At 55.5% G+C, this 25,396-nt stretch overlaps 2 long non-coding RNA genes across 2 annotated transcripts; both read right to left on the reverse strand.

The window, feature by feature from the left end:
- Positions 1-12,796: 12,796 nt before the first annotated feature.
- LOC118169208 lies at positions 12,797-13,850 on the reverse strand. Its single transcript, XR_004751963.1, has 2 exons — positions 13,558-13,850; positions 12,797-13,264 (listed from the first exon to the last, which is right to left on the reverse strand). It is a non-coding gene; the product is annotated as an uncharacterized LOC118169208 (long non-coding RNA).
- A 28-nt stretch (positions 13,851-13,878) lies between these two features.
- LOC118169207 lies at positions 13,879-19,473 on the reverse strand. The gene is made up of 3 exons (XR_004751962.1): positions 19,395-19,473; positions 14,954-15,059; positions 13,879-14,081 (listed from the first exon to the last, which is right to left on the reverse strand). It is a non-coding gene; the product is annotated as an uncharacterized LOC118169207 (long non-coding RNA).
- Positions 19,474-25,396: the final 5,923 nt, after the last annotated feature.

Here is a 25,396-nt window from a genome sequence, read left to right on the forward strand (position 1 = left end):
GGGACTCGGGTACCAGTCCCTGACCTCCAGGACAAACCCTTCTGACTGCAAGCTGGACCTAGGAAGATAAAACTGTGGCCTCTCCTCCATAATTTAGCTGTGAGAGCAGCTCTTCAGCCAGGCAGTAGCACTCCGAGTCCATGCTTTGGGTTTACATCTGCTGAACATCTGGACTTGAGGGTTTAGCCACGTGGCACTGGTCACCAGCATGCACTTGCAGAGGGCATCTATTACACTGCTCTAACCCCACGCGGACACGTGCAGGCAGGATTAAGAGGCCATAATCACATTCAGCTTGGTGGGCTTTTGAAAGAGAAATCAAATGAAGGCTGTGAACAAGGATGTCCCTGAGGGGGCTTAACGCAATTTGGCTAATCCACTTGGCGTGTAAATGGTTTGTTCAACTTCATCATCCCTGCCGGCCTGTAGAGACAAGGCGGGAGGAGCGCACATGGGCTGCAGAGCCTCAGGTTGGGGGGCTCTGGGGGGGCTCTGGGGTCCCCTCCTGCTTGCCAGGAGCTTGGCCCTTCCCGGGGCATCTGAGGCAAAGAGGGAGAAGCACGATGGGCACGGCTGAGGGTAGGAAGCACTTTCCCCGGTTAAGTGAAAGACAGAGGAGGAGATGTTGGTAAATAGGCTATTAACACCCAGTGTCACTCCATTAATTTCATGGAATAAATCTGTCCTCTCTTCTGCCTCCCGCCTCCCGTGGCCTGAGCTGGAGGCTGTTTGCTGGGCTGCAAAGGAGACCCGACACGAAACCAGGGCTGGTCGGCTGTGGCCCCATCCCGGGAGCTCAACTGGCACCTTCGATCTGACAAAGGTGACCTGCAGCAGTAAACGTCCCTTCTGTGCTGGGAAGGCAGGAATGCAGGAATTTAGGAGTATTTGCTATCCTCCCTCCCACCCCTAGAAAGGCAAGTTGCCTTCTAGACAGCATCTGTACGGCTGTGCCCATGCCATCCCTCCTCTCCTTCCAAATCTGCATCTCCCCAGCAGAGACAAAGCCCACAGAAGATGGGAGAGCTCCTGGCTCCTGGCCATTTTTTTTTTTGCTGATACAGAGCCAAAACTCAAGGCAGAAGGCTGCAAACACTCCCTGTGAGGAGCAATAATGCCAGAGGGAGAGCTGCAGCCGGTTCTTGACGGGAAGAGCCTGCCTCAAGCCTGGATCTGAAGCCCAAGGTGCTGCTGCCTGCTGAAGGAGCAGCTCCATCAGGACCCAGATAAATGTGGGGACTTTCCTCTCTGTATGTGGTCTCTGGGCCCTGGTTGTAAGCAAGGCAGCTGCCAAGGCCACCAGGACCAGGTCTGGCTGTGCCAGGCACTTCTTAAGCCTTCGGTGCCACTGCAGCAAATGGCCTGAGCGCAGGGGCAGAGATGGGAGAAGAGGCAAGTGGACATTCTGGCTGCTGGGTAGAGATCTGTTTGATTTTTACTCATTATTTTTATTTATTTTTAATTGATGTTTCCATGGCAAGAAAGGGTTTTGCCCAGAGACTGCAGTGCTGCAGGTAAAGGCTGCTACAGTTTGTGGGAGGCCTGATTAGAGCGGGTGATCTGAGCAGACTGCTTCAGTGCTATGGGCACTACTAGGGCCAGCCCTGCCTTGGGAGGATGGGGCAGTTTTGAGGGAGTTCCCAACCTCTACCTTGCAAACTAACATCCACAGCACCTTCTGCTCCAGTGTGAGCAGGCTCCCAGATCAGTGTCGCAGAAGCTGCTGCGATAAAGAGCTTTCCCCATCCCTCTACCAGCACAGCCCTGCGTGCTTGGTGGCACTGCTGTGCCTCGTGAGGGAGGAAGACTCTCCAAGATGTTCGAAGTGGGCAGTTTATTACACGCATCCTTTCCATTTCACAGGGTTTCCTGAGCTGTAGCTACTTCCCTCCTTCTCAATATTTAGGGGTGTGAGTGTGTCCTTAGGGCAGCAGGCTGGAGGTAGAGGCCGAAGCACGATGAGCCCAAAGCCCAGCCAGCTGGGTGGGGAGCTCAGGACACCCACAAATGCCATCTCCCCCAGCATTGGCCCCAATCTGAGCCAGTCCAGGCCATCCACCAGTCAAACCGGGAGCATGGGGTTGGCTGAGCCAGAGGGGAGAGGCAGCAGAGGATGCTCTGGTTTCAGCCATGCCCGCTCCCGTGGGAAGCTGGGGAGAAGGTGAGAGGAGCCCCTGCTCTGGCATGTGTCCCAAAACATCCCCCTTCCCACCGGCTCACGGGCAGCTGCAAAATCCACCACTTTCCCAGCACTCACCCAGGAGGGAATAACGATAATAAAAACAAAATTAGAACAACTCCCTTCCCCAGACTGGGGGGTGGGAAGGGAATGAGCTCTTGGGAACGGCTTGGATTTCACAGCCTCTCCTGGCAAACGTGACTTTTCAGAGAGAAAGTCGCCGCCACCGGCTTCTCCTTTGTGTCTGCAGAAACAGGGTCCTCTCTCAGCCTTTCCCTTGTCATTGGATCTTGTCAGAGGGGCTGCGGTCCTGCCACGTCCCATGCGAGAGAAGCAGATTTGCCAGCCCCGCTGCAGGCTCTGCATTCCCAGCCTCTCTTGCCTCATTTAAAGAAACTCCCCAATCCCCCAACAATGTAAAGCTTGAAATCTTTTCTTCCTACTTGATGCTTCATTATTGTGATTGCTCTTTATTGATTGACAGAGCTGTTTTTGCAAAAACCCAGGACTCTTGGAGAGTCGCAAGCTGCAGCCCCTGTCCTGCTCTTGCACGCCGGCACTGCTCCCACGGAGCCTGGTGGAGCTGCGTCTCCAGTGGGACGGGAGAGACACTTCCCCTTCCTCCCCGAAGGGTTGGTGGGGGGGGTTGGAGCTGGTTTCTCTGCCAGAAAGCCTAGCACACAGCTGGTCCCTTGGGCAGGCTCTGTGCCACACATGGCACAGCCAGACATGAGGATGCAAAAGGCTGCCACCAAGAGCATTACTAATAAAGGGTTTTTCTCTGTGCACCAAGGGCAGGCTGTGGATCGCTGCACAGAGGCACATCACTACATCAGTGACACCAGACCTAGCAGGATCTTTGCTAAAAAAATAAAAAATAAAATTAAAAAAAAAAAAAAAAAAAAAAAAAGATCATCTCAGAAATGTCCCTGCTTCCTCCAAAGCCCTGCCATGGGGTACATTTTCCTGCCGGCCTCACGTGGCTGCAGTTTTCCAGCCCTGTTCACAGGGGCACCACTACATCAGCCACAAGAAGTCAAGCCCTGGTGCCAACCTTCAAACCTGCCCCTGCCCTGCAGACAGGTACAGGGCAGCCAGTGCCACCCCCAGAGACCCTGCCCCTAGTACCTGTGAGCACCTTTCAGCTCCTGCCTTTTCTGGGAGCTCAGGGATGGGTGGGTGGATGGATGGATGGATGGATGGATGGATGGATGGATGGATGGATGGATGGATAGGCAGGCAACCCTAGCTGTGGGCAAGACCCTGACCTCTCTCCTGCCCCAGGACCTCATGTATAGGTGCACTTTCAGGGTCCAGACTGAGAAGCTGGACACAGGGCTGGGCTGCAAATGTGCAAGGTCCCAGCCTGACCGTGGCAGCCCATGACAAGACGAACATCTCAGCGCTGCTCACACTCAGAGGATTTAGGGCCCAGGGAAACAGTCAGGGGGGTCAGAGCAGCAGGCCGGGGACTTCCCAAGAGCACGCCCTTTTTCCCACTCTGAGCTTCTTGCTACACACGCAAACCCAATTAAGCACAGTGCAATGGTCAGGGCTTGTTAATATTAGGGCTTGGCTGGTTTAATTCTTGGCTGCCAGGAGGCAGGGACTGAGGTGGAGGCAGCGAAACCACACAGCATAGCAAAACGCTGGCACTCTTCCTTCTCCCGCTTGGTAGGATTTAGGAGGACAAGAGATCCCAGCAGCCAGATCACTCAAGGTGGTCTGCAGGATGGATCTGCCTGCCCTGGGTCTTCAATCACACCCAAGGACACTTTCTTCTCCCGACTTACTGAAGACACGTTGCTCAGAAAGCAGGAGACAAAATGCAGCTGTCAGAACACAGCTCTCAGCCATGAGGCATGGGGCAGCGAGACGGGCTGCTGCTTGTTATCCCTGCCCTGCCTCACCGATGGACACGGGGACAATGTGGAGAGCCACTGCCAGGCGGCGGGCAGGACTCAGGGAGCTGAGCCGTAAGGAAAAACAGCCCAAAAGGATTGCTTGTGAAGGTGAGGAGAGCATTAGCTATTAACCCACTGCAGACACTGATTAAAGAGATGCTGTCCTATAGATTACACTCAAGGTTTTCTAGCCATGCTAGGAACAGCAAAAATTCATAACCGGGGGGCTTCCAGTGCTATGTCCAAGCATTCTGAATTTTAAAGCAAGCCTTTTCCCCTCCTTCCTGCAGGAGGGGAGCTGGTGTTCTGCCCCAGCAGTGCAAACCCAGCCCTCTGCCATCAGCCTGGCATGGCTGGGGGCTCAGCACAAGCACAGGCTGGGCTTGCCTTGTCCTGGCTGGGCAAAGCATTTCAGCCAAGCAGCGACAGGAAAGCCAGGGCCACAGGCTGAAACATGCTTTTTCTTCCTGCCAGCTCCATTGCAGGGGGTAGGATCCATTCCTGACGGCAGCAGGGAACAGGGGTCGGCGTGTCCTGGCCTTCCCCACAGGTGACAACGGGGACGAGGAGGTGTGTGCTGGCAGGGAGGAGAGAGTACTCCATGCTGGTGCAGGCAGTGCCCCAGTTTACATCTCCCCAACCAACTAATCTAGGGTATTTGCATCACAGAGCAGATTATCCAGAGCCGAGCCACCTCTCTCCATGGGGTCACTGTGCCTCCAAGGGTCAGCCTGCAGCCCCACAGCGCTGGGAAGCAAAGGAGCAAACAAAGGCCTTGCCACACAAGGCTCCATTTGCTCCTGGAGCAGACACATGTCCCGGGCTAGCCTAAACTGGAGGTGTCACCCTGCCACCCCTGCTCATGGAAGGGCCTTCCCAGGAGGAGATGGCACAGCTCTCTGTCCCCAAATCCCTTTTGCTGTGCCCCTCTCCGAGCACCTCCCAGCAGAGGGAAGCATGGGAACAGAGACCAGGTGATGGCAATAACCTGCATGAGCCTGCTGGTGGGTGCTAGCACCCTGCTTCTCTCCTTGGCCCTGTTGGGGTGCACAGGGGAGCCCCAGGCACAGAGCACACATGCAAGGGGCCACGGCAGCTGCCAGACCTTTGTGCCCAGGCTGCCCAGCGGCTTCTCATCCAGGAGCTCTTCCCTGCGGTGAGAGCAGCTTTGAGTTGCGCCCTGCAGCCCTGGCTTCTTGGAAGGGTTATTCCCTTTGTCTCCTTTTCCTCTTTTCCAGATCCGACTTAAAACAGAGATGAGGATGACTCGCAGTGAGCAAAGATCCCATGACTGTTTCCCCAAGAGCCAGGATATTAGTCCTTGTATCCTGGCCATATTCCAGCTCGGGAAATTACCTTCTGCCTCCCTAAATACCCCCTGTGGTTTCAATCGGATACAGGCTTCTTCGCTCTCTTGCTGAAACTGCTGCGCAGGGTTGCTGTGCGCGGTTAAGCAGCTGCTGCAGGAGGTGGGTGATGGGGTGCACCTCAGGGTGCTGCACCCAGAGCTGCTCCCAGCCCCAAACTGGGCTCCCCTCACATGTCTGCCCCTGAAAAGTCTTGCCCCAGGCTCGGACCCCTCTTTGCTCCCTTTGTGCTGTAGATCCAAGACAAGCACAGAGCAAGATGGATTTTGGACCGGTTTACAGCATCTCCAGAGCAGCTGGCCAGACACCATGCATTTGCTCTCCTTGTGAGAACATTTAGGCACAGGTCCCCTCTCCCTTTTGCATGTTTGTGGGGTGACTCTGGACTTTCAGCCACTGCAGGACTTGTCCCACGTGGGGCATGCTGTGCCGCTACACTCGCAGCATGGGCTCCTGCAGCAAGAGGTTATAGCACGGCATGGGACCTGCTCGCAGGGACCTCAGGGACAAGTCACAGCTTTCACCCAGGTGTGCATGGACACAATCCCCAGGGGGCACACAGCCCTGCCAGCCCTCCAGCCCAACTCCAGGCACTTGGCATGGGGCATTCTCCCAGCACCGGGTAACAGCACAGCCCCCTGAGTCCTCTCCAGGGGTGGGAGAGCAGGAAAGAGCCCTGCTCTGCCCTAAATCCTAATCCTGGGGCTCAGCCCATGGCAGGACCCCCTTTACACGGCCTGGTGCCAGGGAAGGTGCCACACATCCATCTGCAGAGCATCACCTAGCGCTGCCGCTGCAGAGCAAATCCCAGCAGCGAGCAACCCTGGCACAGGAATCAAATCCTGGAGGTCTCCAGGCTGAAATTGTTCAACCTTGAGTTAAAAATGCAACAATGTCGAGCAGCCAGAGTTTTCGTTGTGCTTGTTGCCAGAATCTATACAAGCAAATTACTTTGCTGTCAGGAATACAACAGGAGACAGAGAGAGAAATCCCCTTCCCGGGCACTCTGGAGACATACCCAGAGTATTCAGAGTAACGCAGCCATCGCGCTGACATCCCCCGACATCTGGGGAATGCAAAAAAAAGCAGACTGGAAAACCTTTAAAGTCATTTAGTAGATGTGATTTGTGGATAAAATATAATATACAGTGAAAGATGGGGACAAAATGGCTTTTAATGGAGTGTCTTGGAGGAAATCTTGCGCGTTTGTGCATGTGTGTGTAGGGGAGGTGTTTATACATATGGACACATGCTTTTAAGCACATGTCTAAATCTGTAAAGAATTATTCCTATGAGTGTGCATGTAGAAATGTACCCATATGGCATTCCCCAGCGGTCTGCCCATAGTGTGTCCCATCACACGGCCACGTCCTGCTGCCACACACGCTTTTGGAAGGGGACAAGCAGCAGGACCCTCACTCCCCTCCAGCAAACACCACGCACCCCTGAAACAGGCGCCCTCGCTCCATTTGTGGTGCCGTAAGCAAGGGGAGCTCTGGCAGCTGCCTCCCAGCCCTGCTCCACCATGCAGAGCTACTTGGGTTTAAACTGGGAGCTGAAGGGGAGGTTTATTTTAGTAGCAAGTTGTTTTCGCAGCGCGCTTCGTCAAAGCAAAGGCGGGATCGTTTAAAGGGAAACCCCCTGCGCACGGGTCCAAGCACGGGGCTAATTTTGGAAGCCAGAATATCCTGGCGTGGTGACAGCCTCTGCAGGCTCAGGATCGGGGTGCAGCCTTATCCCACTCCTGCAGCCTTGCCCTGCTGCTCCAAGAGCTGCAAAACCCAGGGATAAGCTGCCTGCACGCCCTCCCTGCAGCCTGCCAGCCTGCTGAGCTATAAGCTAATCCTACCCCGAGCTGATCTATAACTAATTCACTTACAACACAATTGCAATATCGATTCTCAAACTGCTTTGCAGACAGTGCTGAAATACGTGTGTGTGTGTGCAGTGGGGACGAGGGAGCCGGCTGACAAAAAGCCACGGCGCGGGGAGGGCACGGGTCAGTGCCTGCACTTTGGGGAGAGATCAGAGGGTGCTGCTGGGGGGGAGGCAGCCAGAGCTCCCTTCTGGAAACACCGCTGCCAAGGGCTGTGGCTGGCTGCAGAGAGATCGAATGCTCCTTTAAACCAGGGCATCCTATGGGCACTGTGCATCCACCGCCGCTGTGAAGCAAACCCAGCCCCGCGCTCTCCTATCGCCACGGGAATCACTGCAGCGTGGGCAGGCATGGGGCTGGGCATCAACGTTTGGAGGAGAAGCACAGGAGCAAAGAGCTATCTCTGCTGGGTCACAGCTAACGGGGAGGTGAGGCCACGTTCCCAGCATGAGCTGGGCTTACCTGGGGAGGCAGCCACCACCACAGCTCCTGTTCCTTCCCCAGAGGATGGGGCAGCTCGCCCCAGCACCACCGGTGCCCACTTTCTGCTGCACCCGGAGCCCCACGGAGGAGCACAGAGGAGCCCCAGGGCATTTGCAGCCAGTCTTGCTCATGACAGCCTGCTTTGGCTACAGACAGCCTGGTTTTGGCTACAAAGCCCATCACAGCCTGGACACGGTGATCTTGGTACCTTCCTAAGCCCTGGGGCGAGCACAAAGCACTCCCTGAAGCCCCCTGCTTCAGTCAGTGGTCTCCGAGAGCAGCTCTTCACCCAGGGAGCCGTGTCTGAAAGGTTGATTTATGCAGCACAAAGTAAGGACGACATATTTAATGACGAATGGAAATGTCGTATCGATCCCAGGGACAGGCTGTATCACACGCGGGCTGTCGCAGCATCCACCGAGAGGCTGGGGAGTCGATACGGGGAGCAGGCTGTGCGCCCGGGGAGCATCACCAAGCTGGGCTGGGAAACAGAAGGGACCTCCTAAACTGCGAAGCAGAGAGGCTGTCCAAGGACTTTACAACACCCAACACCACGGTTGGCATTTCCAGGGTGTTTGCAGGCATGAAGGCACACCTTTGGAAAATGGACCCCACAGCTGTGTGGGGTGATCCCAAAAGGGATTTGGGGGCTGCCATCATCCCCCTGCCCTGCTCGCGCCCCAGCCACGAGGGTCTGTCGTGTTGCTGTAGCAAAGGTTCAGCTCAGCTGGAGGAAAGTTCCACTTGGGCAGAGCACAGCAGAGGGGAAAAGTGATCTTAAACTGGCAAAAATAGAGCATCAGCCTCATATAATTTCTCTGAAAACAAGATTTATTGAAGTTCTGTCTGTGGAAATCACTGTAGTGTGGTACATTCAACGCATGGGTTCGATCACTGACTCGTACCCTACTACATTTTTCATTAGGAAAAATATTGGCTGGGAAAGTTTGACCTCATAATCTCTGCATTTTAAACAATAACTAAGGAAAACAAAAGTGACGGGCTAAGGCAATCTCTTCCACCTCAGCACTCTGCTAGGCAGGAGCCAGGACCTGAAGCTGGCTGCCCTGGACCAGAGCTGTGACCCCTCCAGACCTGGGGGGCATCGGCCACATCTACCCAAGGGGTCTCCAGCATGGCACAGAGCCCACCGGTACATGCTGGGGGACAGAGCCACGCAGGCTGTGAGCTCAGGACAAGGAGGGTCTGCAAAAAGGATGGCAACATTTCAGAAAACTGGGCTCTATTCCCAGTGTAATCTGGGCCCCTGGGCATGCCCAAGCATGGACGGTCCCAACTGCAGGGCAAATCAGAGATAACCCTCATCTGAGCCTCGACTTCTCGCCTTTCCGTAACCAGATCTCCCCAGGCTGCAGGCAGCACGGGGTCGGGCAGACTGACAGATTTCCATCCAGGAGAGCTGTGGTGTCCACCTTCAGTGCAGCCAAGGTGTCCCTGCCACCCGCCGGGGATGGCTGGAGCCTCGTGCTCCACCGCAGCCCCTTTCAAATTAATTCCTGTTTTACGTCTAAATAAATTAACCTCCATCGATTAGAGGTTCCCGGTGCTTTTAATGTCAGTGTCATAATCAGGCGCCAGAATGGATTTGCCTTTCTAAATCATAGCTCCAAAAGGCTCTGAACGTGATGCTCTCGCTGCCTGATGTGCGCCAGGCAGAGCGGTGAGGCTGGGGTCCCGAGCTCGCCGACAGCCTGCCCCTCGCAGCCAGCTCTGGGCCTCTCCTGGGCTCTGTCCATGCCTCCCACCACCTGAACTCCTCAGCCACCAGCTTTCCAGGGAGGTTTTCTGTCTTCTGCTTTATTGCTGCAGATCTCAGGGCCCTTTCTGACCATTCATCTGATACCGGGCAGAGAATTCCTCTCCACCCCCTCTCCCGCGCTCAGCATCTCCCCTGCAACTTGGTCCAAGACCCTCGGTTTGATTTCCAAGTTCTGACACAGCCATTAGTTACGAAGAGCGATTATTTTGGTTATTGTCGTTAAGTCATTTTTTAAATGGCTCCAGGCGGCATTAGAGAACAAAGAAACAAAATACCCGTGAAAAGAGTTAATCACAAATTACTAATTATTCCCCCCCTCCCCTTTGTGCTCCTTCCTCCCCAAATCATGAAATATTATCCCCATGAAGAAAGGAAAATGTCTGTCCATCCGTGAGCCCTTCACGGATTTTATACACCTAATTCATCAAACGAGAAACACTTCCTGATTGTCCGGGATTATTTGGAGAGGGGAGCTCCTGACCCCCGACCCCTCCGCCGAGAGCCACGGCAAAGGCCGAAGGCTCTGATTTACGGGTCCCCAGCCCCGGGGAGGGGACCTCGCACCCCCCCACCCCTGCCCGCCCCCTCCACCCAGGGGGACCCCAGCTCCCGTGACTCCGAACGTTTCTGAACCCACTCGGATTTTATGGAGCCGCTGATTTCAAATGCGCCAAGCGCTTTGAACAAGGCGCTGTGCATGCCGTTTGGGTTTTCATCTTTATTTACAGTGAGGTCCTTTATTCCCCTTTCCAGCCGAGAGGAACGTGACACAGGACAGGTCTTGAGCTCTGAGGGACAGTCTGGAGGGCACGGGGCTCTGTGGATTTCACCGGGAAGGAAAACCTGGGGGTGGCAAGGGCTGAGTGCTCCAAGGCACACAGGTACACCCCTTGCTCCCAGGTGTGGATCCACCGGAATCCACTTGTTAAAAATCCCCAGGTCACTCTGAGTGGAGGTGGCTGCCTGGGAAAACACTGTTGAAATAGTGACTCCTGCAAATGCCCTAATTCCCTGCTTGCCCAGTCCTTGTGGAAAGCACCAGTGGTGCCAAAAGAGACGCAACTGTGATTGTGCCAGAGCAGAAACCACTGACGAGGAGTCTGGATGCAGATAAACCCTGTTTCACACCCACATGCTCCTGCGTCACCCCTTTACCTTTTCCTCTTTGGCTCTTTCCTTTCCCCACTCGGACCCATTCCTCACGCCTTGAAGATGCTCAGGGTTCAGCTGCAGACCCACACCTAAATAATGAAGATATTCTTATAAAAACCCAAAAGCAAACTCAGAGGACTTGAACGCCTCCAGGAGACCTGACCCCAGATCCGCACCAGCAGCCAAGGCACAGCAGAAGGCAGCAGTAACTGTAGGACCGCTGCATGGTGAAAAGCTTGGGGATGCAGGTTTGTAAATCCCCACCTTGGGGTATTTTTGCAGCCTTTAGGAATGGCTCCCATCACAGAGATGCTCTGAACTGCTCCAAAACCACTTCAACAGGCTCCAGTTTTGCCCTTTGCGTGGTCAAAACCCTCTGACCAAGTCTGCACGCGTCCAGAAGCACATCCTACTTTGAGTGACAATGAACCCATTTGTCTGAGCAGGACAAACAAACAAACCCTGTCCCCCTGACCTGGGAGGTGAGTTTGGGAGCAGCATGCCCCTGCGCTAACTGCTGTGTTTCCCAGGGCAGAAAGAGCCCGTCCTGTTTGCCTAAATCTGAAAGTGATGCAAGAAGGGGACCGTAAGGGAGTATGGAAATGCATTTGAATCAATAGGATGAAGTTAACAGGATCAAGAACAAATAGAATGAATCAAATGGGATAAAAATGCAAGAGGCAATACTAGGCTCGGCCATGCCCCAGGGATCCCTGCTAGAGGAGCAGCGCAGCCAAGTTCAGCCCCGGCCGTTCCTTGCTGGCTTTTTAAAGCTTGGTGGATTTAGGAGCTTTGGGTAGGATTTTTTTTTCTCTCCCTGTCAATGATGTCTCAATCGAAATAATGTGTGAGATTCTTGGGTTTGCTCCACACCCACCTGGCACGGCTCAGGGCCCGGCTTCTATTAATGGCAGCTTCCCGTGACCCAGCGGCGCTGCTTTGGCTACCGGGGTATCCAGAGAGGTGCCTACACGCGAGGTTTGGGTGATGAATTTAAAGCAGCCATGTTTGCAGACCAGTTCTGATGTTTGTGTGACAGCCTCTGTCCTGATTCAACAAGCATGCTGACAGCCAGGCTTTGCTCCAAGCATGTGCTTAAATCTCTTTGGCTATCGAGGGCTTTATGCCCGCGCTTTAAGTAAAGCAGGTGCTTTGTGGGTCGCGCCCTGCATCCTCTTAGCAGGGTCACCATCTTCCCGCGGTCCCTCAAAGACAGCAGGGAGAGGCTGTGGAAGAGACACTTGGGTATTTGCTAGCAGCTTTCCCAACAGTTCCCGCTGTGACTGCTCCTGCCTGGCTCCCACACAACCAAAACATGAAAATGAAACCAAAAGAAAAACCACGCAGACATGTTGTAAAGCATCTTTTCCCCGTACCAGCTCCCCAGGCACCTCAGCATCCCCCTCATGTCCCGTCCCATGCCAGGATCTGGCCCTGCAATTCTACTCCGAGATTCACATTCCCATGCTCCTCAACCCAGCCCAAAGCTGTCACACACTTGGTTGGAAAGGTGACCCTCGGGGGCTCCCCACCTCTGCCAACTCACGGTGCCCCCGGGGAGCAGCCCCTCGTCCCACCGCCTGGGCTTGGCCACCCAGCTCCCGACCCAAGGCTGGTGTTTGCTTAGCTTAGGGGACTGGATGAGTGCGCCGCCCGAGGCGAGATGGCTGCAGGCCATCTGCTAAAATAGTTGCTTGTCATCATCTCCTTTGTCCAGGCTGCAGGCTGGCATGACCTGTCCCCTCCACTCCCTCCAAGATCCTTTTACACCCGGCCTTTGAAGGGCTGACAGGCAGCAGGACCTTGATCTTTCCTTTTGTCCTCTTCCCCCTGCTTCTCTCCCATTCCTCTGCCACCTGCTCTGGCTGTTTTCTCCCCGTTCCTTTTGGGGGCTCTTCTTCTCCCTTCCCCTTTGTCCCCTTTCTCCCTCCGTGGGTCCTCCCCCTGTCACCCTGGGTGGTTGTAGACCCCTAGATTAGTCAGGGTGCCCACCCAAACCACCCCCACACTCCCCCAAGGAGGGACAGGCTCTGGTGGGACGTGTTGGTGAGCATGGGTCTCGGTGCAGACCCAGCAGTGACCACAGCCCAGGGAGGGGACATCCTCCAGCACCCTCAACCAGAAGCTCCCATCTCTTCAAGCCCTGGGGTGGGTAGATCACGTAACCCCCCGGGGATCACGTCGCTCTCCCAGGGATCACGTGCTCCCCTGAGAGGCTGATCAAAGCAGCCCCTCCACCCTGGCACCGGGCTGTGCCGAAGCCTCTCTCCTCAGCAGGATGCCCCAGCAGTCAGGTGGCCGGCGTGGCCGAGCAATTCTTCCCAGGTCAAGGACCTGGCATGGTCCTGGCAGGGTGGGGGTGTCACTTACACCCAGACGTGGATGGCACAGGCCAGCTGGGGGGGTAACTCATCCCAGCGTGCTGAGCCCCTTCCCGAGGTGCTGTGCTCCCGCTCCAGGGGTGCCTGCTGGGTTTGAACCAGGAGCTGCCGCACGTGATGGTGGCTGCACTGGCTCTGACCTCTCCTGGGCTCTGAGCCCCATCCCAGGCCCTTATGCCCGTTGTGTGGAATGAGAACACATTTCTTTCCAGTGAGAAATGAGTTGTTACACTAATTGCCCCATAATGCCAGCTGCCGGGACCAGAGCATGCATTTCCACGAGGTTACGCTCCTTCCAGTCCATCTGCCGGCCCTCTGTCAAGCTCAGATATCTCCCCTTCTGCCCCGCTCTCCTCCCAGCTTTCAGAGAGGCTCTGGGTGTGCGTTGAGCCCTTCTCCCACCATCTCCACCACCCCATGGCAGGGCCTTATCACACTCAGTGCTTGCAGGTAGGGGACAGCAGCCACCTTCCCACCCTGCTCCTGTGCCCTTCCCACATGGCACGGCCACGCAGGGACACCCCAGCATGGGGCCAGGCTGGCAGCAGTGAGCAGGGCAGCTCCAGCCCTCTGCAGGTGCAGGGCTTTGCGGGCAATACAGCTGCATGCTCACGGCCACGCTGGGCTCTCTTACATGCTGGTCCCATTTTCCCATGTCTCTGCCTTTTTATCCTTGGCGCTTTTGCCTGACGGGTGCCCGGTGAGCAGCGATGCGCTGCCGGTTCCACCAGCACCACAATGGGTGCCAGCACAGCAAGGGCTGCAGCCTGGTGGGCTGCTGGGACCAAGCCGCAGCGAGGGGCGAGCCCAGGGCACAGCACACTGCAAAACCGAGGGCGGACGGCTGCAGCAGAGCGAGGAAGGGGCTGATTTACACCCCTGCCATCTCCACGCCGCTTCGTTCCAGCAGAGCTGAAGTGCCGGTTGTTCCTGTACTGGGCCCATCGCGGTGCGAGATCCTGCCAAAGTGTGAGAGGGATGTGCGGTGGAAAGCGTATCAGGGGTGGTATTGTCGACACGCAAATGCTCAACTTTATGTACTTTTAACTAGAGGTGTAACAGATGGTTGCATCTCGGTCCAAGCAGCGGAGAGCCATGCCCATTCCGGCTGGAGCCAATCAATCCCACCACCCTGGGGAAAACGGCAAGCTGGGTTTGGAAGCGCGGCTGCCAGCAAGCCAGAGGAAGGCTCCGTGCAGGCGAACGTGGGCCGCTGCCATGCGAAACCAGGGAAACGGGATGGAAAACCACACAGGCAGCCAGCAGAACGCCGCGCCGCCGGCCTTCGTGCGCTCATCTCCTCTGTCCGGCTGCTGGCACGAGGAGGGGAGGGGAAGGTGAAGGGGTTTGCTGGGGAGGGGAGGGCACTTTTGGGGAGATGGGAGGGATGCTGCTCCCCTCCCGTGTGGTGGGGCTGGGGAAGGGGCTGCCTGAGCTGCTCTGCCCTGCTCGGCACCCCCAGCTCAGCCCATGCTGGGCATGGGGCAGGGGGACACCAGCATAGGCAGGGCCCACCCAAGGCCCTACAAATGACATCTGCTGGTGGTGTCTGGGGAGCCTTGGGGCTGATGGAAGAGGATGTGGAGGTGTCTAAGTCTGGTTAATTCAGGGACATTGTGTAGGGTTTGGGGTGTAGGGAGCTGTGGCATAGAGTGAGATTTTCCGGTTCTGCTTATGGGAAATGGGTCCCAGAGCTTACAGCCGGGAGATTTTTCCATAACAGCCTTCAGCATAACCAAGAACAGGAAAAAGAGCCCAAAAAGTAAAGAAACACCACCCCGTCCCTGTTTCTCAGGCTCACTGGCTGAAGCGGTGGCAGACAGTCACTCACCTCTGGGGCAGGCGCCGTGTTTCCCAACGGGACTGAATTATCCTCATGGGGTGAAGGGCAGGGTACGTCCACGGTTTCTGCCAGACAGAAACAGTGTCTTTCTTTTCTGAAAGACAGACTACCAGAGGAACAATTTCCCTGTGCCAGTCAGCTCCTACCAGGGAACCTGCAAGGCTGAAGCACTGCAGAACCAGATGCAGCCAAGCCCATGGGTGGTTTGCGAGGTGCTCAGCAGACACCCGGGGTGGGGAGATGTCCCAGGGGCTGCGTGTTACAGCAGTGCAGAGCATCAGATCGTGAACTGCGATGGGAGGTCGCAGGGAAGGCAGTGATTTTGTTTAATGGCTTCTGGAGACTGAGGGAATTTGGGAAAATCACTAAAATTTCAGGTCCTGGTGGGAAATCCATGCTCCATTTCAGTCCTGTCAACACCAAGCAGCCAAAAAAGCAGGGAGATAGGTTCAAAAGCATGTCTGTCTTATCCTTGTTGCCTGCCCTGGGTGGTTTGTCCATAAGCATCAGCTCATCTTCAAGGGTACCTCTCTCTCCACAAAACATGGGTTAGAAAACCCACCCGTGACCCCTGAGCTGCCCCCAAGCTTTTGAGCAAAACATGAAAAACTTGCAAAAATGCATCAAAGCAGGGAGGCTGGGTGACCAAAGGAGCCTGCCCAGCAGGGCATGGGGCAGCCCAAGGCTGAAATCTTGAGGACTGCTCAAGGGGTGACACCTGCATCAAGGACTTATTCCTGCCCACCCCTAGCACCTCCCAGCAGCCCTAAAGTTGCATGGCTGGGATGGAAATGCTTCCCAGCAAGCAGGCAGGGAGACGGCAGGCAGCCTTCCACAATTAAAATGAGGTATTTCGAGCAAATCTGGCTCGCTCCTCACTCCTGTCATATACCAAAGCCTTCAGATTGCCTCTCCAGAGGCTCCCTCCCAAGCCTGGCAGGGTTGGTGTCCCCCACAGTGCCATCGAGCTGTTCCCATCACCTCCATGAGGATGGGGGCTCCAGCCTCATCTAAAGACCCCTTCTCCTTCCCCCCTGCACCTCCCCCTTCTCTCTCATTGTCACATCTGGTGCATGAAAGAGCCAGACCTGGGCAAGCAAAGCAGAAAACCCTGAGCTGCTTAGGTCTCTCCTAGGAGAGCGTGAGAACCTCAAACTCCCTCTGTGCTTTGCCCAGGCTCCTTGGGAAACCCTGGAGATTCTGGCCAGCTAGGATGAGCTTTTTTCCTTCTTTCCTTCCGCTCCCCAGCCCTGAATTACAGGCAACACACTCCCCCTTGGGTCAGCTCCATGCTTCCAGAGTTTAGGAATACGGAATTCCAGGAATTTAGGAAAATTGGGAATATTAGGAATACCAAGGACTACGGACATCTGCGCTGTCAGGCTGGGGAGAGGGTGAGCAGGGATTAACTGTGTGTTGCCTCTTCCTGAACAAGTGCGAACCGAGTGAAGTTGTCTGGTGGCAGGCTCATAACAAATGAAAGGAAGATCTTATCTGCATAGCTTGTAGATCAGCCGTGAAACTCATTGCCCCGGGATATTGTGGATGCCAAAAGATTATATGGGTTGAACAAGTGGTTAGACACGTTCGTGGAGGAGCAATCTATCTGGGGCTGTAAAACACCCAAGTATCACTTCTCAGGAATCTCTGAACCACGGACTGCTGGGGGCTGATGAAGTATCCCAGGGAAGCATGCCATATACTCGCTAGGGTACGCATTCTAATAACATAATGCACTAATATAATGGCAATAATACACTCTGTAATTGGGTTTTCCCCCTCCCTAAGCACACCCTTCCACCAGTCATGGCTGGATTCAGGGTATAGGGCCAGGCAGACCTTGGCCAGACCCCGTACGGCCTCCCCCAGCCTCTCAACACGGTGCTGGCATGGATCAGTGCCACGCCGACTGTCATTAGCGCCCCTGCAAGCACACACCGAGCTGCCTCGCTGCTCTTTAAATGAGACAGGTAAAAATAAAACCTCTGATCCTGAGAGGCTTCGTCAACCTCATTCTGCATCGCAAAGCCCTGCCCATGCAGGGAAAAAGCCTGGCGCTGGGCTGCATGTGACTGAGCTCTGCCTCTGCAAACAAAACCATCTATCTGCCAGCCGCTGTTGTCTCCGGGTGCGGGTGTCTGCGCCTTTCCTGGAAAGTTCTCCATTAGGGAGAAGACCATAATCTGAAAATGGATTTTTACTTTCTCAGGAATAGGTTCTTTCCCGTCGTTCATCTGCTAAAATCCCTGTCTCTGAAGACGACCTGGGGATGGGGCTGGATCACACCTCTCCTGTACCAGGGGGAAGTTTGGGGAAGGAAGAGCAAAACTTCTCCACCCAAACATATCTAATAAAAAACAGGGAAGAGCAATGCTGGAAATATGCTAAGTAAGCAAAAAGCTGGCTAACCAGAAGTTTTCCATGAGGCATCAGGAAATCTCTAAATTGCCACGAGTGCCTTATTTAGTGGCGTGTGCGCTTTTTGTCCACACAAGTTCCAGTCACTGCAGCCATCAAACATTTTTTAATAGGAGCATTAACTTAAGAATAGCTAACAGTAATATTCCTAGCTGTGTGGAAACAGCATTTTATTAAATGCTTCACACAGATTTTGTATAATAAAGATGAATATATTATATCCTCTGCCTCCCCCAGAGTGAAACAATAATAGGAAAATAAAAAAAAAAGCCAATAAAGTGAAACATAAATAGAACATAATGGGACTAGTAGCGAACTGAACTGACTATATAACATCTGCTATTGTTTGCCTGGCAAACGCAAACAAGGGTAGAAACCAAGAAAGATTTTAACAGCTCTAACCTCTTCCCCCCTCTGCCGCAAGAAAGCAGCGCTGATATCCAGAGCAAATCTATTTCGGAGCTGATGGAACAGCACAAGGCACGACTTGCAAATTCGTCCTTAACCAAATGTGTCAAAATTCCCTCAGCTCCCATGCACCGGGCAATTTTCACAAGCCTTTTGATGCCAGACAGTTTACTTGCAGAAATATTCCTGGGTCTGGAGAGTTCTCAATGCAAACATTCATTCATTTAAAAACTCTTTTTTCGCCACGTGTTTGCCCCTCGCTGCTCTCCGGTTTCCAGAGCCCGGTCACCCCGTCAGCTGAGCAGAAACAAAGCCATGTGAGCCGGGCAACAAATCGTGCCAATTGAAGAGGTACAGAAAGAGGCGACATTTATGGGCAAGGCCTCAGCTGGCTCCTGTATATCATAACCGGGGAGCGCTTGCCTGCTTCCAGGACCTTTGTAGAAACTGGGAGAGCTACGGGATCAAACTGTGAGCAGAGGGGGGAGAAAATAAAAGGAAAAGAAAGGAAGGATTTCTGCCCAGCAGCTCCTTCACAGGCAGCAATCTGGCCAGCTCACAGGTGCTGGGAACCCAAGGCTCAGCATCTGCAGAATTCAGTCTCAGTTTGTGACCAAACTTAAATCATAGCCATCCTGATACCAGACAAACAACAGAACTGGCTGGAAGCTGGGGGAAGGAGAGAAGAGCTAAATGCCTATAAAAGTCATTTTCTCTTTTATTTGTTATCTTCCTTGTAATGATCACACCATGTTTCCTAGCTATTTTTGCAGTAAGTTGTATGCAGGTCTCAGGAGGCCTCTGGATGACTTATTATTAACGATGTCTTCTTATTATGGATGGTGATTTATTATCAGGATGATTATATTTGTACCGGGTATGCCGTTCTGCTGCCAGCACAAAGCTCTTACCATCTTCAGAGCAAAAGGTCATGTTCCCGCAGCACTACGTGCCCAGCTCTGCAACACAGAGCCAGTGGGGCTGCAGATTATGCACACGCACGGGGCAAAAGGGCAAAGAAACGAGGAGCCCTGCTGCACCCACAGCACTGCAACTGCTCCACAGCTCAGGGATGCATGGGCACCCCACCGGGTTTCACTCCTCACCCTCTCCTGCATTCCCCTCTGGGGAGCAAGGTCACCATGTAATGATGTGTATATATCTAAAAAAAAAAAAAAAAAAAAATCACATTGCTGCAATCTGCAGCTTGCATTACCAGTCGACGAGTGTTTAACCTTAGGAAATTGGAGTCACTTTTTTACCCTGCTTGCCTTGGAGGTCTCGCACTGCAGCAGCTCTAACGCGGGACTTGCCGGGCGCAGGAGCCTTTTGATGCCAGCCTCTTAGCTGACGCTAAAAGAAGCCGCAGGAGCAGGTAGACGGCTTCCTAAGCCGAAAAATATAGGATTTAGGAGCAGGAGAGGGGCTGCTCCTGGCGGATCGCCCCGGGGGTTGGGCCGGCCCCGGGCCAGCCCCGCGCCCCGGCCGCGCACCCTCTGCGCTCCCCGTCCTCCCTCTAGCGGCTGCTCCCAGCCTCCGCCCCGCGGGTCCCCTGCTCTAGGGCTCCCCTCGCAGCCCCTCTCGCAGCCCCTTCGAGACTCACCTCCACTCACACGGGTCTTTCCCGAGGCCTCAGACCCCCCCCCCCCCCAAGATGAGATGTAAGGGCAGGGTGACGCCCACCCCAGCCCTTCCCCATACACACCCCCAGCTGCATCATTTTTGCATCACTTTTGGGGCCTCCCTTTATGGGTTTCACTCCCCCTCGTTAGCTCTTCCTCAGACCAGCGGGTCCTCATTAAAGTGTAGGACTATCAGATGTGGGGCTCCTGACTGTTTTTTCATATGGAGGCAGAATCCAGGCCCACGTGTTGCTGCATATTTGGCATTAGCCAAGGCCTTCTCTCCACACCTGTACAAAGCAGCAGAACTAAGTAGACCCCGAGGAGATTTCAAGCAGAAAAATGGGAGAAATCTTGAGGTTGTTCACTACACATGCTTTATTAAGTGGCACAGGGAAAAAAAAAAAAAAAAAAAGAATCCCAGGCAGTGAAGTTCCACCATTGCAAGTCATCGTTCATCAGCTGGAAAGGAGCCCCAGGTGTCAGGCACGAGGACGTGGGAATTTGGTTCCACAAAGTGACCAGAACAGAGGACAGAGATTGGCTGGACCCTGGCAAGCACAGAGGTGGAATCACTAAAGATGAGGCATCTTTGCAGTGATATTAAGCCTTGGAATTCAGAGTTTGAGTCATTTCCTGAAAAGCAGGAATCAGGGAGATGCCTAATAGGAGAGAGTTTTTTGCCGCAGCCTGCTCCAGGAAGCTCTTCTCTCTCTCGTCCTCACACCGGCACGCAGCAGTGGAGCCAGGAGGCAGCCTGAGCTGACAGCGATGGGTACAGAAAGGCTGCGAGCTGACAGCAGCTCTCAGGCAGCACAGAAATGCCAACCACCATCACAGGATGCTGAACGCGCCCGTCGAAGGGGCCATGCCTGGGCTGAGGAAGACAGCTGAGGCTCCTGGGGCAGAAAGCAGAATAAAATAAACCGAGGTACAAAGCATCCCACCAGAGGTGTCTGTCCTGATCATGGCCAAGTTGGGAAAAGGCAGGTCTGAAATGGGCCTGAGGCAGGATGCAGGGAGCTGCTGGCACTGGAGAGGGGCGCAGCAGAGCCCCACATCCACAGCGAGGGCTGGGAGAGGGCTGGGGACCACCTTGGGAACCCCTTAAGACCCTCTATGGTCTGGGCCTAAGGGGGGCAAGGAGAGCAAGCCCAGCACAAAGGGATTTTAGAGATAGTCAAGTTTTAATTCCCAGCAGCACTCGTACCACTGGATGGAAGAGGTGAATCCTGCCCGAAGGAAACCCCATGGGCCCAGCCTGGCTCTCACTTGCCCCCCATGCAGGTAAAGGGGAGCCACTTCTGGGCACAGCTGATCCATCGCTCCATCAGGGCCTCCGTGTCTGAGCCCCAGAGCTGCAGGGGGGGGCGAGTGCCTCCCCTGGGAACCATCCCCAACATGTCCCATAGGTGTCCCAGGGGAGGCGGGGGGCTCTGCACCCACTGGGGTGGCGGTGCCTGTGCTGGGGGAGCATGTAGGGGTCCTACAAGGCAGAGTGCGGAAAAGGATGGATGGAGAAATGGGAAAAAAAAAAAAAATGGAGAGAGGGAGGGAGGGAGGAGCAGCCTTGCAGCACAGAAAGTTGGAAGAGATCATGGCCAAACTCCGGCAGTGCCTCCCGCTCCACATCTCAATACTGCTTTTGCAAGGGAAATATTAGTTTTTAATTAATTTTCTCACTTCGGTTGTTGGAAGAGGAGGAGGGAGGTGGATCACCTTCAAAAAAGAAATACAAATAACTGCTTTAACAGGAAACTTTTGCTGCTGTAATTTATTGGAAGGCAAAATGAGCTCCGATTACATTATCCACCCGCACTGTGCCGGCAACACGTACTTCGGATATTGCGCTATAATCCAATGACTGCTCCTGAATTATTAACACCAAGTTGTTATTAGAAGAAGTTGCCTGGCTTATTTCCGCCATTCTCCCCCCCACTCCCTTTATTAAGTTTCAATTGATTCCCCACACCTCCTCCTGCCCCCCAAAAAATGAGCCTTCGCCTCCCCGGCTCCTTCAGAGCTGCCACACGTTACTTGCATTTGGCAGCCTGGTGAATTATTCACGCGTGCCGGGAGCGGAGGAGATATTACAGGTCTCGAAGGAGCCAGCACGGCTCGGCTGTCATATCCCCATGTGGATGCCCCCCTTGTTCCCCCCCGTCCAACAAAGTTTTTGTCCAGAGAGAAGTCGTGGGGCAGGGGACGTCCTGCGAGCATCCCCTGTGTGCTCCTCGCCCCCGTTTGCTCCCTGCCCCGGCCTCGCCTCTCCCGGGATGGAGAAGGGGCACGGAGGGCCCGGGAGCTGCCAAATCTCTGCCGCCCACAGAGCCTGGCACGGCCGGGAGGCCTGAAATGCCCCCGGTGGCTCCGTGCCACCTCCCTGCCCGCCCCCGGCCTCCCTCCTCCTCCTCCTCCTCCGCGGGGGTCCTGCAAATGGCGCTTCTCGAAGTGGTTAAAAATAAAGTAAAAAAATAAAGTAAAATAAAATAAATAAAATAAAATAAAAAATAAATAAATAAAATAAAATAAATCAAGTCCTTGCCTCGCTCCGACCTGGGACAGGCACGTCCCGGCTGTGCTTCCCCGGGACCCCGCGTCCAGCTGCGTTTCTGGGACTAGAAATTAAAATTCTGGAGTTTAAAAGGCTAAAAACACATCGAGCCACAGGCACTCACAGGGAGTCCCCGCGGCGGCTGCAGAAGGATCCGTCCCTGTCCCTGTCCCTGTCCCCTGAGAACCCCGAAAGCCCCCGGGAGGGTCCCCCGGAGTGCTTAGGGACCACCCAGCATTTGGGATGGGGACACCCCCGGGAGCTGCGTTTAGTTTGTGCTTGGGACCGGCTTACTGGCGGGGGGGCTCCCAGTTTTTCCTTGCATCCAGACCCCAGGCACCCTCCTCCGGGAGCATCCCCCCGACATCGGTGCTCCCCCAAATTCAGAGCAGAGGCTCGTTGTCCTTTCCCGGCCTCCCCGACGGCGGCAGGCTGTAGGGGCACGGCTGAGGGGGGGGGGGGGGGGGGGGGGCCCCCCGGGGAAAAAAAAATTGTCCCCTTGGGGGGGGCGGGCGGGGGGGGGGCGATCCCCCATCCCCACCGGCCCTGGTGCCGCTGGCTGTCCCCTGGAGTTTGCTCGCAAACGAAAAACCGGGGGCTGCCCCCCGCTGCTCTGGGTTCAGCCGTGGTTTTAGGGCGGTGGGTTTCGTGTCCGCCCCCCTCCTCCCCCCGGGAAAAAGGGGGGGCTCGGGCAGGGCCTCGCCGTGCCTCCGCCGCTTCCCCGCATCCCCGCTGCCCGGAGCCCCGGGGAAAATCCCGGTTTCTCTCTTTTTTTGGTTAAATGGGAAGGCTTTTGGGGGAGGTGCGCTCCCCGCCCGGCCGCCCTGCTCCTGGCCCCGTTTCCCCGGCCGGGTGCGGGCGCTTGGGTCAGGTTTATTTTTGGTGCGGCGAAGTTATTTATTATTTTTTCCCCCGCAAGGGAACGGCTTGCGAAGGGAAGAAAGAGAGGGACACAGATCCAAAACGACCTCCGGAGATCGGCTCTGTCGGGGGGCTTCTGCTCAGCTCCGCGGGGCTCCCCGGGGCCCCCCCCGCACCCTCCCCGGCAGCGCCGGGACCCTGCGGGCGCCCAGGCGGGGGTGGTTGTTTGCCGGGGGGGAGCAAGGAGCCCGTCGGAGGCGAGGAAGCAGGACACCTGTGGCCACCCACGGGGGACATGGGGACATTTACCGGCTGCTCTGCGAGAGAAGGCGAAGGGGACCTCCAGGCTCTCTCCGCCTGCGCGCACTCGCAACCCCAAATCTGGGGAAAAGGAGGGGGGCTTTAAGACAAAACTGAGTTAGTTGCCGGGCTCCCCCCCCCACACCGTGCGGGATGCTGTGCCAAGGCCCTGAGCTCGCTGGCAGCTGGAGGGCACGGAGTCTGCTCCTCTCCGAGCCTCTCCCAGGGAGCCGCAACGTGTTTAGGGCACTTCGAGCAGGCAGACATAACTAGGAGCCATGCACGGCTCAGCTATGCCGGGGAAGGAGGTGTCATTTGTACGCAGTTACTTTGGTGATCAACACTTGAATGATTTATGCCGCCTGCTTTAATTCTATTCCTGTGACATTTTCCTGGACAAAAGCGGGGCCGGACGCAGCCAAACCCGAGCGGCCCCCGGGCTGCCTGCGGAGGGGGGGGGGGTTAGGCGGGGAAAGGTGGGGGGTGACGGTGCCGCCACCCCAAAATAAGGCTCTGGGGGCGGCGGGGGGAGACGCCTCCAAAGCTGCCCCCCATAGCCGGAGGGTTCCTTCACGGCCCCGGGTAAGCCTCGGGTTCAGCGGGGGTTTTCTGCGGGAAAGGCCGCTGCTTCACCCGCTTTTCTTCCCCGGTGGAAGGCGGGGACCCTGCGCGACATCTCCCCGTCGGCTCCAAGACCCCTTCCTCCATCCCCCAGTGCCGCCGTTTCCCCCTCTTTGGGTCCGGCCCCAAACTTTCCTGCGTGCCCCAAGGGGGAATGGGTGCCGGGTCCCCCCTCGCAGGAGCTGGTAAAAGCGGGGTGAAACGCTCCGAATAAAGGCGTTTTTCCCCCAAAACGAACCCAAAACTGGGAGAGAAGAACCGACGGCTGGGCGGGCAGGAGAAGAACCCGGCAGGACGCGAAGTTTGGTGGCGGTGGCAGGATCCGGTCCTGGGCTGCTCCCGGTGCCCCCCTGCTCCCCGGGGCCCTCCGAGGACGGGGCGATGCGATGGGACCCGCCGCGGGGCACCGAGGGTCTCGGATTCGGGGCCGGATGCCAAGAGGGCTGCCAAAACAAAACAAAACAAAACAAAATTAAGCATCGGGAGGTGCGGAAGGGGGATGCTGTGCTTTTTCCCTAAGCCACGGCAGGGGCAACCCAGCCTGCACCTCCTTTTAATTTTGCCCCCCTCCAGGAGCGCAGATATATAGGGTGTCGATATAGAGGATGGATGTGCGGGGAGCGAGTTGCAGCGAGCGCAAAGGGAGCACAGGAAACAAACCCCAACGCACCAAAGGCACCAGCGAGCAGCACAGAGCACGGCGGAGTGGGGTCGGGGCGACCCCCCCGGGACAGCCACAGAGCCCCCTTCCCTCTCTCCCCCACCGGCTGCCTCTTTCCCAGAGATGTGATATTTTGGGAGTGTCGGGGAGAAGGGCAGGCGCCAGGCCTGGAGCCACCCGTGCAGGGACTGAGCCCCGCATCATTGCCACGAACCGGGCGAGGCAAACGAAAAAGCTCCCCCCGGGCCGGAGAGCCCGTCCTAGGGGTGCTGCCCGCCCCCCGGGCTGTGCCCGCTTTGGTTCCCTTGGGAACCAAAAAGAACTGGGGGCACTGAGACCCCTGACCCCCCTTCAGGAGGGGAGAAGCTGTCTGGAGGGACTAGGGGAGAAACCCGAAATCTTTGCGGCTCTTTGCCGTCCTTAGCACAGTTTCACCCCTACCCTGAACGGAGAGGGCTGCTCTCAGGGTGGGGGGGCGCAAGTTGCGCCCTTGCGCTGCGATCCGGGCCGCGAGGAGGGCGAGCGAGGCTGCAGGCTCGGCACATCCCAAAACGCTCGGCCAGCCTGCCCCAGCTCTCACCCAGGAACTGGATTTTTTTTTTCCCCGTTCTTTCTTTCTTTTTCTTCTTCTCTCTCTCTCTTTTTTTTTTTTTTTTTTAAATCTTATTTCTGTAATTATAACACCAGCATCCCCGGCTGAGTCCTCAGTAAAACCCGGATCCTGACATAAAACGCCACGCTGGAAAATAATGCGAGGGGACACAAGGGAGAGGAGGAAAGTCTCTAATTGGTTAAAATATGTTTAAATCACTTCATAAAACCCAAGCAAAGCGAAGCAAATAATCCACCTAGCAAAGCAAAGAAGCCCGGCGATTTAGAATCAGTGTAATACGCTCCCCCCCGACCGGCTCCCCCCAGCTCCTCGCAGTATTTGATATGATGAATAACCCAATATAGGCCTTTAAAAATAGGTCACTGCATAAAGA

Source organism: Oxyura jamaicensis, chromosome 6 (genome assembly GCF_011077185.1).
Source record: "Oxyura jamaicensis isolate SHBP4307 breed ruddy duck chromosome 6, BPBGC_Ojam_1.0, whole genome shotgun sequence".
Lineage (NCBI taxonomy): Eukaryota > Metazoa > Chordata > Aves > Anseriformes > Anatidae > Oxyura > Oxyura jamaicensis.